The sequence below is a fragment of the Crinia signifera genome, chromosome 6, assembly GCF_055691185.1.
Source record: "Crinia signifera chromosome 6, ASM5569118v1, whole genome shotgun sequence".
Classification (NCBI taxonomy): Eukaryota; Metazoa; Chordata; class Amphibia; order Anura; family Myobatrachidae; genus Crinia; species Crinia signifera.
The window spans coordinates 228,987,780-229,002,109 of NC_139222.1; the positions used below are offsets into that span (position 1 = coordinate 228,987,780).

The 14,330-nt window shown below is 45.5% G+C and overlaps 1 protein-coding gene across 3 annotated transcripts in view; it reads left to right on the forward strand.

Moving 5' to 3' along the window:
• Positions 1-12,092, forward strand: part of LOC146009057 (uncharacterized) — a 77,322-nt gene extending 65,230 nt beyond the window's left edge. The window contains exons 5-7 of one of the 3 annotated variants that reach the window (XR_014444605.1): positions 957-1,207; positions 11,121-11,222; positions 11,641-12,092. The gene's annotated coding sequence lies outside the window, so the exon portion shown is untranslated. Of the gene's footprint in view, positions 1-956; positions 1,208-2,263; positions 2,296-11,120; positions 11,223-11,640 lie in introns of those variants that run through there. The other 2 variants (XR_014444604.1, XR_014444606.1) reach the window with 2 other exon arrangements.
• Positions 12,093-14,330: the final 2,238 nt, after the last annotated feature.

Genomic DNA, 14,330 nt, shown 5'->3' on the forward strand with positions numbered 1-14,330 from the left:
GCAGAGGCTGCCCCCCCTCCCCCGGGAATGCTGGCACGGGACAGGGGTAGGGAGCCGCTCCTCTGGTCCCGCACTTAACAAGCCGGGACCAGAGTGAAGTGAATAAATGAATATCTAATGAGTGGCTCCCGACTCTCGGCCCCCTGCTGGTGAAAGTGTAAAAAGAAAAAAAATGCAAAAAAAATAAAATTAAAATTAAATATATATGAATGTGCTTCAAGCACATGAATAAAAATAGCATGCCCCTTCACAGAAAAATCTGATTTTTTGACACCCAAAAAAAAAAAAAACTTTATTTTAAAAGATCACTTTCCAGTTCACCTTAAAAAGATGTTGAATGCAAAACGGCGAATCATGGCAAAAATCAAGGAGAAAGCAATTCGCCATCCTAGCATTGAATACACTCTCGGCAAATCCCAGTGAAAACCCCATTGAAATACACCAGCGAATTGCAGCGAGCATGAAACGGAGAACTGGCCGGCATTCACTGTTCGCTTTCGGCAAACAGTGAACATTGAATAGGGTGAATCAGATTTGCAGGGAAAATAATTCACCGCAAGGAGTGAAAACAGCCGAAAAAACGGTGAAACGGGAGCATAGAATGCTGGCCTTAGTGTCTTACATTTTCAGTAAAAGGGACTTTTACCAGAGACTATAATATACAGAAGGCTAGTCTAGAATAGGGGCATTATTTGTTATTAGTCACAATTACAAAGAATTTCATACCAACTGGTATTATCACAGGTGATGATTCAGCTTCAGTGGCTATCAGCTTAGTGGTATACAGTGGCGTAACTAAGGCTCCGCAGCCACAGCAGTTGCGGGGGAGCCAGCAATGCATGGGCGCAGTGTCCAGGACCTATGGCGCCAGCCGCTTCTTCAGCCCAACATTAAATTAAGTGTATTGGTGGCCACAGCGTGTTAAGTGTGATTAGATGCCTTTTTTCCCTGCACAGGTTTCACGGTATCCGGGGGAGGACGGAGGAGGGTAACCACTTCAGTCACCGCTCAGCGCCCGCCCCTCATCAGGCGCAGCAGTGGGGACCAGCACTTCCAAGCCAGAGGCAGTGGTGCTGGACAAGCAGTGGGGACTGGCGCTAAGCAGTTAGTGGCAGCAGCAGGACCAATGCCTCCCCACCTGCGGTGCCATGAATCGGGTAGTGACATCATTGGAAGCAGAGAGACATAGCAAAAGATGTTATTTCTGGTTAGTGGTGCATCACCTGGAGTAGTGACTGCCTGGAGTCACTCCCAGGGGTAGTAGCAGTGATTACAATGTGCTGGGGTGGAGGGTGGATATATAGATGGTGCATGGTTTATATATTTATATATAGTGTGCAAGTGTGGAGATGCAACTTCTATGGGGCTTTAGGGGGTCCAAAGCTATTTTTTTTTAGTTTATTTTTTTTTATACTAGTGCTGTCCCGTCACCTCACCCCCTCTCTCATCCCCCCTCACTCGCACCCTCTCTTATCTTGCCCCATTCACCTTGCCCCTCATCACATCACCCCCTCTCACTTCTTCTCTCCTCCCATCACCTAACCCCTCAACCTCTCTTTATCACTCCCCTCTCTCCCCCTCTTTTTTCTCCCCACCCCATCTTTACTCTTTGTCACTCTCTTCCTGTCCCCTGTTTTTCTCTCTTCTTTGTCTCTCCCCCGTGCTCTCTATACCTCACCCGTCTCTGTCACCCTCTCTTCCCTGCTGTCTCCTAACTACTCTATAGCTCTCTCCCCTTGCCTCCCCTCTATTCTTTCCCATGCCCACTCTCTTTCTATCAACTCTCACTTAGGGCGGGATGTACTAACGGGAAAATGCGGTAAAACACCAGTTTTACCATATTTCCCTATGTATTAAAACCCCGCCGCCCCGTCAACGCATTGTAGGGTATCGCCATGGCGATACCCTATAGAAGCCTATGGGCTTCTTTTGCCGTCTGCCGTCCGCGCGCCCCCCCCCCCCTCTCCCGTCCTCCTTTGATCTCCTCCTCCCCCAGGTGTCACAGCCAGCAGGACATCCGGCTTCAGGAGGGAGGAGGAGACGCAGGGGGACGCTGGCAGCCGCCGGGAGGTGTCGGAGACCCCCGCAAACCACATCACAGGTATCGCGGGGGTCTACGTCACCGCAACCCGATGCTAGCCGCATATGTTAGTACATATGCGGCAGCATTGCGGCGGCTGTTACGCGAAGGGCGGCGATGTATATTAATACATCCCGCCCTTACTCCTCATTCTTACCTCTCTTTCTCTTTTTTTGCCTCTAGTCTCTTTCTCTCTCTCATCCCCACCTCTTTCCCTATGCTGGGAGCAGCAGGAGGCACAGTGGCTGCCGGCGCCCAAGTGGAGACCCGCCACTGCCATTGTGGGAACAGCAGGAGAGCCACCGACTGCCAGGGCTGAAGAGGAGACCAGTCACTATGGCAGTAGGAGCAGGAGACCCAGGGGCTGCAGGCATCAGTAAACGTGGGACCCGCAGTGCTGGTGAGACCTGCATCCACTCTCTCTTTCCCTGACACCTCTCTACCCATTTCTCTCATTGACAGTCACACTCTCTCTTGCTCTTCTCCTTTTCACTCTGTGACACCCTCTCTCTTGGTCCTCTCTCTATTTCTGATTCTTTTTCCATAAAGCCTTCTCTCTCCCTGACCAGCCCTCTCCCTCACTCTTCTTTTTTTTTTCTTCTCTCTCTATTTCAGTCTTTCCCTGGCACCCTCTTTGTCTCTCATTCCACTCACTCTTTGTTCTGCCCGCAAATAGAAATATTGTAGTTACAGTGGTGGTGGCGGTGGTGTGGGGCCCCTATCAAGATTTTGCTATGGGGCCATGAAAATTCTAGTTACGCCCCTGTGTACGTACGAGAGAGGCAGTGTATAGGTGTTTATACATTAGGGTTACCACCTCATTCCTTTAATTCTGTGGCGGATGAAAAGCAGGTGAAATGGAGTCTTGAAGTCACCCAGCCACAGAACCTGTGTAATTAATATGTGTCCAGAATAAAGGGGACAAGGTGATATGAATGGCGGCAAAGAAACTTATAAGAGGCTACCTCTCTCTGCACTTTCACCTGATTAATTAGTAAAGTGGGTAATTGGTGATGTGTGGGGGGTGCAGAAGGCAGAATTTTGCCTGGGGAGTCGTTGGCGGCGCTAGCTGCTCAGCAAGGTATGTGTAGCAGGGAGGCATTCTCCCCGCTCTGCTCCCTTGCTGAGATGAGGTGCGCTGTCACTGCCGGGCTGCCGCAGCCTGCACCTGTCTGTGACACTGTGAAAGGCAGCGGGGCCGGCTTCATGATAATCTCGCTCTCTCCCTGTCACACTTTACTTGATTTATATAGACTGGGGCAAGTTGTACAATCAACCTAAATCCTCACAGTAAAGCATATTACAGTGAGGCTTTAGATCATAGTTGCCTACCCTCCTGCATTCTGCAGGAGACTCCCTGAAATAGCAGCAATCTCCCTCTCTCCCTCATTAGTCTAGCAATCTCCCTCATTTCACCAAGTCCACATTACACTGTTACATTTTTTTGGGGAAAAGTAATGAGAAATAGATGGTTACATTGAATCATCAGCGCCATTTTCCAACACTATAGTAGCTCTTACTAACTGCTTTGAGGCTCATCTACATTTGGATAAAAGTCATTTTAAAAGATTCCTCTCAGATGTAGCAGTGCGCACCCACGCCTCTAGGTGCCACGTTCACAATCTCTTTGGTACTTATGTATTAGCCAGGCGCCCAATTAGCATACGTACGGCACCATAAGGAAATATGTATGACATACAATGGGATTTAGGCACCCCCACACTATCCAAACCACCCCGAAGCGTGGCGAGCGACGGCGTAACGCATCCTCCCGACCTTTTCATACCCCCACTATTCACGTCGGCGTGAAGTCGATGTAATAAAGTGTGGGGAGCGCAGCGAGCCACGGATTCCGAAGCGTGGTGAGCGGACGCGGAATACATGTAACGTAATTCGCTTCCCCTCACGGGGCTTGCTGCGCTCGCCACACTATATAAAAACAACTCCACGCCGACGTGGATAGTGGGAGTATGAAAAGGTCGGGAGGACGCGTTACGCCACCTCTCACGGGGCTCGCTGTGCTCGCCATGCTTCAGGGTGGTGTGGATAGTGGGGGGGGGGGGTGCCTAAATCCCATTGTATGTCATACAAGTGTATACTACATTAAATGGCATCGCACCCTATAAAATCTCATGTGATCGCATGTGATTTTGCCGGAGGTGCGATGCGATCTCATCGCACCGCCCAAGGCCAGAGAGCATTGAATAAATTACATAGGAATATCTCATCACTTGCGATCGCATCGCATGCAAAAACGCATGCAATGCGATGCGATTTTCGTACGCAGAATCACCCACTAAGCTATTTGCTTAATGGGCGCCCGGCTAATACAGAAGTACCATCTCTTTTCACAATCTCTCCATATATGAAACTAGACACGCCCTTTGGGTGGAGCATGACATGCCCCCTCAATGGGGTGCTGTGCAAAAGTCTATTACCAAATATAATCTCCCTGAAACTCATTTTCAAAAGTAGGCAAGTATGCTTTAGATTGATTATAAAGGCTGCCACAGTCTGAGTGAGCTGAAAGAATCACATGAACTTGTATGGGGGGGCAACATTTCTAGTTACGCCACTGGTGGTATAGCCTACAATGTGTACACAATCTACACTATTGTTTACCAAACTACAAAGAAACATACATGTGCCCATAATTTCTATATTTATTTTACATCTAGAACATCACTAAGCAGAATCATATCTACAGTATGAAGAAACGTTTTCAGTTCTTGTGTAATACTTTATATTTAGATTCTTGAACATCTGGTGATTCTCACTTCCTCTTTGTTCTTGAAGTCTCAGTCAAATAAACAATCATACCACATCATTTTTATTTTCTTGTTCTCCATCAATTAGTGGGTTCTCCACATAAATCTGCGCCCACAGTACAGATTCGCTGTGGGCAAGGCACCGATGGCACACACCTAGTTACGGCCATACCAATCCTGTCACATTATTTGGTGAGAATGCCGACATGAATGTTATGTCAATATTGAGCATGTCAACAGTCAAAATATCAATTTTTTAGAGAGACATTCTGGTGGCAGAATATCACACCACACGCCCTGTCAGTAACAAAGAAACTGTTAACAATGCACTTAGCAAAGCAGACAACTGTAGAAGATAAATATAATCTTTCAAAAACCCTTAATTCACACTATATTCGAATAATACAATTATTATTATTATTATTATTATTATTATTATTAATATTGAGGAGATTCTCTTAAACACTTAATTTTAAAGTGACTATATACTGGGATATAAACCTGCCAGTCACATACCCCTTTCATACCCCGTTCTCACTGCTGCAAAAACCCGGGTATTTGCCAGGGCAAGAGGTAATTTCCAGTGTTGTGTCTCAGAGTGAACGGGTGTGAGTGAAATTCCCGGGTGTAATGCCCCGGTAATTTCACACAGGTTTTTTGCATGGTTTTTCCTTGGTAATACACGGGTGTATGGCAGTGTGAACAGGTTAGACCCGGGTTTTTCTCACAAGATGCAAAAAAGCAAGCTTATTGCATTGCTCAAAGCTGCTTTTTTAAACAGCCAATCAAAGATACTTTTTCAACAGTTAATCAAAGCTGCTCTTAGATTCCACACACTCGTTGACAGGCAGACCAGGGGAATCAGTGTGAACGGGGCAGACACATGAATTTCCCGGGTGTAAGGTGCAGTGGGTCTGTAGAGCTGAGATGATCTGTGCTCCACCAAAAACCAGGTGGCCCTCTTCTTCTCTATCTCTATATGTCCTCTCTGGGTGAGCTTATTTGCTCACTCGACTTCCACTATAACATCTATGCTGATAATACTGGAATCTACCTCTCCTTTCCTGATCTCTCTCCCTCTATCCTCATTCATATCTCCAACTGTCTCTCTGCTGTCTACTCTTGGATGACCCAGCGCTTTTTTAGACTTAAAATATCAAAGACTAAGCTGACCTCTTCCCACCCTCCAGCATAAAACCTGACCATCTCTCATCCTAACCTACTGTTTATGCCCACTTATTTCCCTTCTGTGTCACCCCTGTCTGTCTAACCCTCCCCTTTAGAATGTAAACTCTCACGAGCAGGGCCCTCTCTCCTCATGTGCCTTTCTTAGAATAAATAAACCTCTGCCACCCTGATGATTGCTTTAGTGTCCTGTCCCCTGATGCAACTATCCATATTAACCGTGTACTTGTCCTAAACTGTCTTGTACTGTAATTCGGTATGTGTTTTTGCTCATAACTATGCTCTGTAAAGTGCTGTGTAATATGTGTGCGCTATATAAGAATCTGTTAATAAATAAATAAGGTAACAAAAACCCAGGTTTTTGCAGTGGCGGCAATCATACGGCAAAATCTCAGGTTTTTGCACATGAACGCGCATCAACCCGGGAATTTGGTATGTCTGAAAGGGTCAACCCGGGTGTTAAAACCTAGGTCTCCGACCCTTCTTTTTACCTGGGTTGAGGACCCGGGATTTAAGACCCGGGTTGACCCTTTCAGACATAAGAAAAGCACAGGTTTTTCAGCAAAGTACTGGGTAGAACTGCTTCACCTGGTTGATGCTTTAAGTGTGAAAGGGTGCAGGCTGCACCTGGGAAAATGACCCAGCAGTCAAAATGGCGGGTAATTCCCTGGTAGTATGTCTAAAAGGGGTATTAGTATTCATGGAATTCCTCAGCTTCTGGCTTAATGGGTCTGCCTAAATTGGGCCTTATCCTAAATACATATGCTGTCCATCTGGTAAAAAATGCTTTATTTGCTGGACAATCAAGGCTGCCACCACCAACTCAAGGTTCCTGCATAGACTCACCATGGTCCTATAGAAAGCAGCAATTGAGAGGCTGCAGAAAATGTTAAAGTCATCTGTTAATATTGCCCCAGGCATGTCTACATGAACAAAAAAAAAAGGGGCGGGGGTGCAGGTGCACTATGCAATCATTACTGCTAACATATAATGTACATTATATACATATACTGTATATATTTTTTTTAGATCATATACTGTAAGAGGTTGTTAGCAAGCATGGCCAAACTGTGGCCCTCCAGCTGTTGTAAAACTACACATCTCAGCATGCCTTGCAATAGTTTTAGCATTCCCTAATAGTAAAACTGTGGCAAGGCATGATGGGTAGTTTCACAACAGCTGGAGGGCCATAGTTTGGCCATGCCTGGTCTAGAGCACTGGTTTTCAACCTCGGTCCTCAAGCACCCCCAACAGTGCATGTTTTCCATGTCTTTACACAGAAGCACAAGTGAAATAATTAGTTCCAGCTGTTGATCTTTTAATATGTGTCAGTGAGTAATGAGTGTATCTGTACACCTGCCGGGTGACCTAGAAAACGTGAACTGTTGGGGGTACTTTAAGACCAAGGTTGAGAACCATTGGTCTAGAGAACCTTTTCCTATAATATCTACAGGAGTGCAGAGCCTTGCTACCTCGCCCTATGTGAGCCTCAGAGGAGCAAGTGCTACAGTTTTGGGTAAAGCAGGTGACTGCATTGGGGGAAATTTACTAAGATGCTGGAATATGACCAATGCCGGGTACAAATTCATACGACCGGTGTCGTTCCCATTTCCAGGAAAATACAATGTGTAAATAGAGCAGATTTACTAATCTGCCCTATTTACTGATTCATATTCTCCCGATGGTATAGGTGGCCTTATGCACGGCCGCTAAATACAAATATGATCAGTCAGATCTTATCAGAATGCAGTGTAAAACAAAATGTTTTAAAATATCATTGTACTGACTGACTGTTTGGCCCAGCTGGTCAGTATTTAAAAGGAGAGCTGCACTGTAATTGGCTGAAGGTAATTGGTAGTGCAGCCTGGTTGGAGAAACCAACAAGATGGCCGCCGCCAGGGAAGGCGACAGGTTTCAGAACCAGGAAGTGTGTGCAGTACACTCCAGGCAGCGTGTCCAGCAAGGCCCAGGCAGAGTTCACAGCATCACATGGTGGTTGTGACACACCATGCACAAGGGCCGGTCCTGGTTCCCAAAACACGGGGGACAAAAGGAGTAGGAGTTCCCCGTATTTTGAAAACCAGCACTGGGCCCAACCAGCCAGCAGGGTAATGCCACAGCCGGGGGAAACTTTTTATACAAGGGGGTGGGCACTGGGCTGATAGCCTTTGTGTAAAAAATAAAAAAAAAATTGTCATTTATTGTTGAGTTCCAGCAAGCATACAGGGCATTAAAGGGCCCACTGGAGCTTGTAGTTCCACAATAGTACAAATAGTTAAATAAACACACACTGACACCCCAGTAAAGTATAACTTTATTATATACATCGGTACTTGTGTATTTTCACGGCGCCCAATATATATCGGATGCGATATTGGCTGATATATCGGATGCGATATCGGCCAATATATCGATGCGATCAGAACCGATTTTTGACCTGTTCATAACCCCACTATCCACTATGCTTGGAATTGATTTTATATAGTGTGGTGCAGGGACGCAGATTACTGCGCTGGCCACACTATATAAATGAACAGGTCAAAAATCGGTTCAGATTGCATCGATATATCGGCTGATATTGCATCTGATATATCGGGCGCCGTGAAAATACACAAATACCCATACATACCCTTACATACTGACACTTACCTACCTTGACACGTAGGTATCGGACACCTTCTCTAGTAGATAATCCATATGGGTACCTGTTGAAGGAAACTATTCTTACCCCAGTCTACATGGTGTCAGCAGGGCCGGTGCAAGGCACCGGAGCGCCCCAGGCGAGTCGGGGTGGGGGCGCCCCAGTGCCGGGGGAGGGGGGGGGGTACCTGTCCTGCGGCGCTGTGTATTTAAAGCTGGCGGCGTTGGCAGAGAGGGGTCCCTGCAGTCAACGAGCGCTATCCGCCGGGCTATGCGGAAGCGCTTCTGTTGTGAAAACACTGGCCGCACGGTGCACGCTGATTGGCTGAATCTCAGCCAATCAGCGTGCGGACAGTGTTTTTTACAACAGAAGCGCTTCCGCATAGCCCGGCGGATAGCGCTCGTTATTTCTTATTGACTGCAGGGACCCCTCGCTGCCTCCGCCGCCAGCTTTAAATACACAGCACCGCAGGACAAGTACCCCCGCGGCACGGGGGCAAAATGCCGCCCTCCAGTGGCCGGCGCCCTAGGCAAATGCCTAGATTTGCCTAGTGGTGGCGCCGGCCCTAGGTGTCTGCCGCCCACTGACATCATATCACATATATTTGTGACCATCAAATTATTTCTCCTGCTGCAGGCACATGCGAGGGGATGTGTTTTCATGGGAGGGGATACGGTGGCGGAGGGGCGGGTATTATTCGGGGCGGGCACTCTGGGACTCAGTAAGCTGCGATTTTCGCAGCTTACCGAATCAACCAGTATCATATCCTATATGTATTGAGGCAAACCCCAGAAAACCCAATTTCCTGTTGTTTACTGCATTTTATTTTTTTATTGATACATCATGCCCTGAGCGGGATGTAATGAAGTCCAAGCAACAGATGTACAGGCCGAACTCCTAAGGCAAAACCATGCCTTAAAAATGATTGTACCTTTTTTTTTAAAAAGAAGTTTGAGTTCGGCCAGCACCCCACATGTCCGCCGAATTTCATTACATCCTGCCCCCTGTATCTGTGTGTGTGGGGTGGGGGGTGGGATGCCTTGCAGCTGAGTATTTAAATGAAGGCCTAATTTATTCCATGCTTGTTAGCTATCACCTGTCTTGATGTACTGTGGGGGTAAAGATCTTAAGGTGACTGCCAGATGGCTGTGCCAATGTAACTATATGTACATGGTGCTACAGTGCCAGCCGGGCAGCCTACAGTCAAAGCCTCCTTCACACACCACAAGCATTTGTATAACCTTCGCTACATGCACATGGGCAGTGTGACTGGCGAGTCCCTGATCACCCATACACCTGTGTTTAGCAGCATTACTCCAATCAGTTATCCTAGATGGGATGTGAAGAAAAAGAACAAAGACTTGTCCCAGAAATGTGCCATCCATATTGGGGAAGTATGGACCAACCTGACTCATCATATTGACTGAGTTTTGCATTAGATTCTAGTGAAAGGATGGCTGATAACGATGGTGACGTGGACTTATCTGGCATTAATAAACATGTGTCAAACCTTCCCCTAGTGCTGCTCTTAGATCTCACAGTGGCTGAAAGAAAAGCATTTCAATTTGAATTAGTGTTTGAAAACGTGGTTGTGGTGAACGGTCAATCATTGCCAGGTGTAAAGCCCATACATCTTATATTTCAAAAAGATATTTTGGGGGGAATTTACTAAAGGAAATTTGTAAAAAATAGGTGTAAAAATATGTGTATTTTTATCCAGAAATACACTTATTTTTGACATTTACTATCCCGAAAATACGGCAATTCGTATTCGTATTGATAGCACATCAATACGAATACGAATTGCCGTATTTTCGGGATAGTAAATGTCAAAAATAAGTGTATTTCTCGATACAAATACACCTATTTTTACACCTATTTTTTACAAATTTCCTTTAGTAAATTCCCCCCTTTGTGTGGGGGAAAAACAAGCACTATGAAGTGAGGAGAGGTCCTTAAGCAGCCTGACATATTTATCAATATTTGGACACTTTGGGGTACTGTATATTTACTAAGATCGGAGGTCTATCTAAGATGGGCTATTGATATGTTCAATCAGATCCTATCTATTATCTTCTAGAAGGTTCTAATTAAATAGGAAGCAGATTCTGGTTGCTATGGGTAATATCCCATCTTCAATAGAACTCCCAACTTCATAATAAACCCCATTTTCTCTCTAGTAATGGGGCCACCGCCTACTCATCCTCACTTTCATGCATTACTAGGTCCATCTAGCCTGCTCCTTTTTTATCCTTTAGGTATAATCTCAACCCCTTTGATCCTTAGTTTTTCCAAGCATGTTTAAATTGGATCCCCATTCCCCCAGGAAAACCCCGGCCAGGGCTGACTAGTTGGGGGTAATGCTACGGCCAACAGGACCAAGAGCCTAGAGCTACTTCTTTAAATACAGGGGGATCTCACACATTTGTTTCCTCTGTATTTTTAGATCCAGGACCAGTTCAAAGAGCACAAAGCTGTGAAGTCGCTGGGGGAAGTTGCTTAACAAGGCCTTGGCTATTCGGCAGATTGACAAACTATGCCATCAAAGGTTAGAAAGATCTATGCTGATCACAGTCTGGGCGACAATGGGCTACATTTTTTAGAATGAATGTAATATTAAGGATTGAAGTCACACAAGTCAGTCATATAAAAGACAACAGGGCATCAAACCAGTCTTGGCCTGTCTGGTTGGATCTGTGAGATCATGCTGGGATGTCATAATGGTTACTATGCTATTACTGTCTCACTCATGCAGATCCAGGGACTTGGCAATACACAGCTCACTAGCAGGAGTTTTCATTTAATTTCTTTCTTTCTATATTTTTCATCCTTTCTTTCTATTTATTTTGTTCTGCCTTTCTATTTTTTTTTATTTCTATTTCTTTCTATTTCTTTTATCCATTCTTTCTTTTTCCTTCACTGTCCCCTACCGGTTTTACCAGTCTCTCTCCCTCTCTATTTTCTAGATCTCTCACCATGGACATATGTGCCCCATCCAAATTCAGATATGCTTCGCCAGTCAGAAAAGTTATGCAGGGTATGTGTTTGGGTAGATTAGGCACACTCTGCATAGCCTCTTAATGCCCAGAGGGATGGGCAGTCCTTCAGCGATGGGTCCCCAGAGGGTTCCTCCACACGGGGTTTTTCCTCTCCTGAGTGCTGAGAGATGATTCTCTGTGAATCACAAGGATAATGCCATCTTGTTCCTCTAATATCCCTTTCACACCAGGGTAGACATCCTTGCAAATTTTCCCGGGAATTTGGCCTGGGAACCTTTCACACCAGGGCTAGTCGCAAGTTGTTCCCAGGGCCAACCCGGGAATTTTGTCTGGTGTGAAAGGGGTATAATAGGACAAGTTAGTAAAAAATGATGAACCAACCCCAGTCCAGAATTCAATATTTTAAACTGCAGAGTAAAAAAAAAAAATACATTTATCTTGAACTAAAAACTTGAATTTATTTTTGAAATATATTTTGCTTGTTGATGTCTTTATTTTTATTGAAAAATGCTCAGTGGTAAAATGGCAAAAGTGAGGCCTGGTGAGGTAAATGAAAGCAGAGTTGGTTATGGACAGTAATACGATGGTGGGGAGAGAAAGAGAGGTCAGCTTAAATGAAGTACAAGCTCCTACGCTATTATTAACCTTAACTCCACTCCTTAATTTCCACTCATTTCTAGTCTATCCTGAATACCTCACACTTCACAATGTTGTTTTTAGGCCAATAGGTTGCACCGATGTAGCTGGATGACTATGCTAAGCGAAACAGCAGCAGACAGGATGGCAGTTTGAAAAACTATGCCCCAAAGAGCACATAATGCCAAAAAAAAGAAGAGGTACAAGATGGAATTGTCCTCCCACCCACCTTTATGTGGTGTAAATTGGACCCTAGGTGGCCAATGGCCTTAGCCCTGCTTAGGCTACATAAGCTACATATGGCGATACAATTGTTGTCCGAATCTGGATAAAAATAATTCCAGACCAAAGAGGTGAATTTTTTGGTCTTCCTCGGACAAAAACGGTCTCATTAAAGCAAACCACATCACCATCAACAGCATCCTCCTTGTCAACTTCCTCCTCAGCGCCAGCTATGTCTATATCCTCCTACTTGTGTACAAAATTGACACCTTCAATATCAAAATCAGGAACTGTATTATGGGTGATCTTTCCAGCATTTACATAGGGCACGCTGCAAATTGTGGAAGGAGCCGCCTCTTCCTGTATAGTGATGGGAAGGTCAGGCATCGCAACCACCAACACCCTTGGACTCTCCTTGGGGATGTGTGATACCATGTCTTTAGAAGGCACAGTTGTTTGCTGTGCATTTGATGACAGCTTAACGCTCTTAAAGTTTTTAGCAGGGGGAGAAGGAGGGCTAAGATCCTTCTGTGAAGTTGAACCACTAGTCATGAACATAGGTCCGGGCCTTAGCCATTCCGTGTCGTAAATGGCATATTGGCAAGCTTACGTTTCTCCTTAAATGATTTACATTTATTTATTTATTTTTGTTTTACTAAACTTCGGCATTTTTTATTTTACATGCCCTCTAGGATGACATTGGGCATCGGCCTTGGCAGACGATGTTGATGGCATTTCATGTTCTATGTCATAACTAGTGGCAGCAGCTTCAGCACTAGGAGGAAGTGGTTCTTTCACTATTTTATCCTTCAAATTTTTATTCTGCATTATCTTTCTGGAGTTATAATAATATGCGGCACAGGAGAGTGTACCCCTAAACCACAAACACATGGCAAAGCCTTAAATAATAAGATGGATTTTAAAATAACCCTTTTATTTTGGGGTGATTTATTATATGCAGGCAGCACGGGAGAGTGTACACACGGCATATCCTGAGATAATTATACAGATTTAAAATAACCTTTTTATTTTTGGGTTATTTAAATTATTATATGCGGGCGGCACAGGAAAATGTACCTGGCCCACACACATGGCAAAATAACCCTTTTTTTTTTTTTTAGAGTGTACTTTTATGGCTGTACCACTGGACTGGCAGTACCACTGAACTTAACAGCAGCACTAGGGGGAGATTCTTTAAACTAAAAATGCGGTAAAAACCCCGTTAACATCCTGGCCCTGGAAAAAACCTCTAACAACCCCAATCAAGGGGAAATGTCGATCAATTGGACAGAAGCATTTAAATATTTGGGGGTATGGATTACCGGTGACCCGTTTGAGTTTGATAAATTAAACATACAACCGTTATTGAAGTATATTATGTCCAAATTTAAATCTTGGAACAACCTACCTCTCTCAATGGCCCTTATTCTGGTTGGTGCGGTCGAGCCGCATATGCGGCTGCGACCGCACCAGACGAATCCCCGCCCACTTTACGGATCGCCACGGCCGTCCGTACACGGACGGCTGGCGATCCGCATAAAAATGGTGGAGGCTACGCCTCCACCATGGTGGGAGCTGCCCCCTGCATTCGATGGTCGTCGACCATCGAAGGCAGGTCCGCACGCCGCGGCAGCTCCCGCAAGCTGAGACCACACGGACAATCGTCCGTGTGGTAGCTTGTATGGGGGCTGAAAGCTGACATCCGGCGACGTCAGCTTTCCGCCCCCATGAGTTGCGTCATGGCCTCATTACCATGCGTACGCCCCGCGTTTGCATGGGAACGCCCATGAAACGCGGGG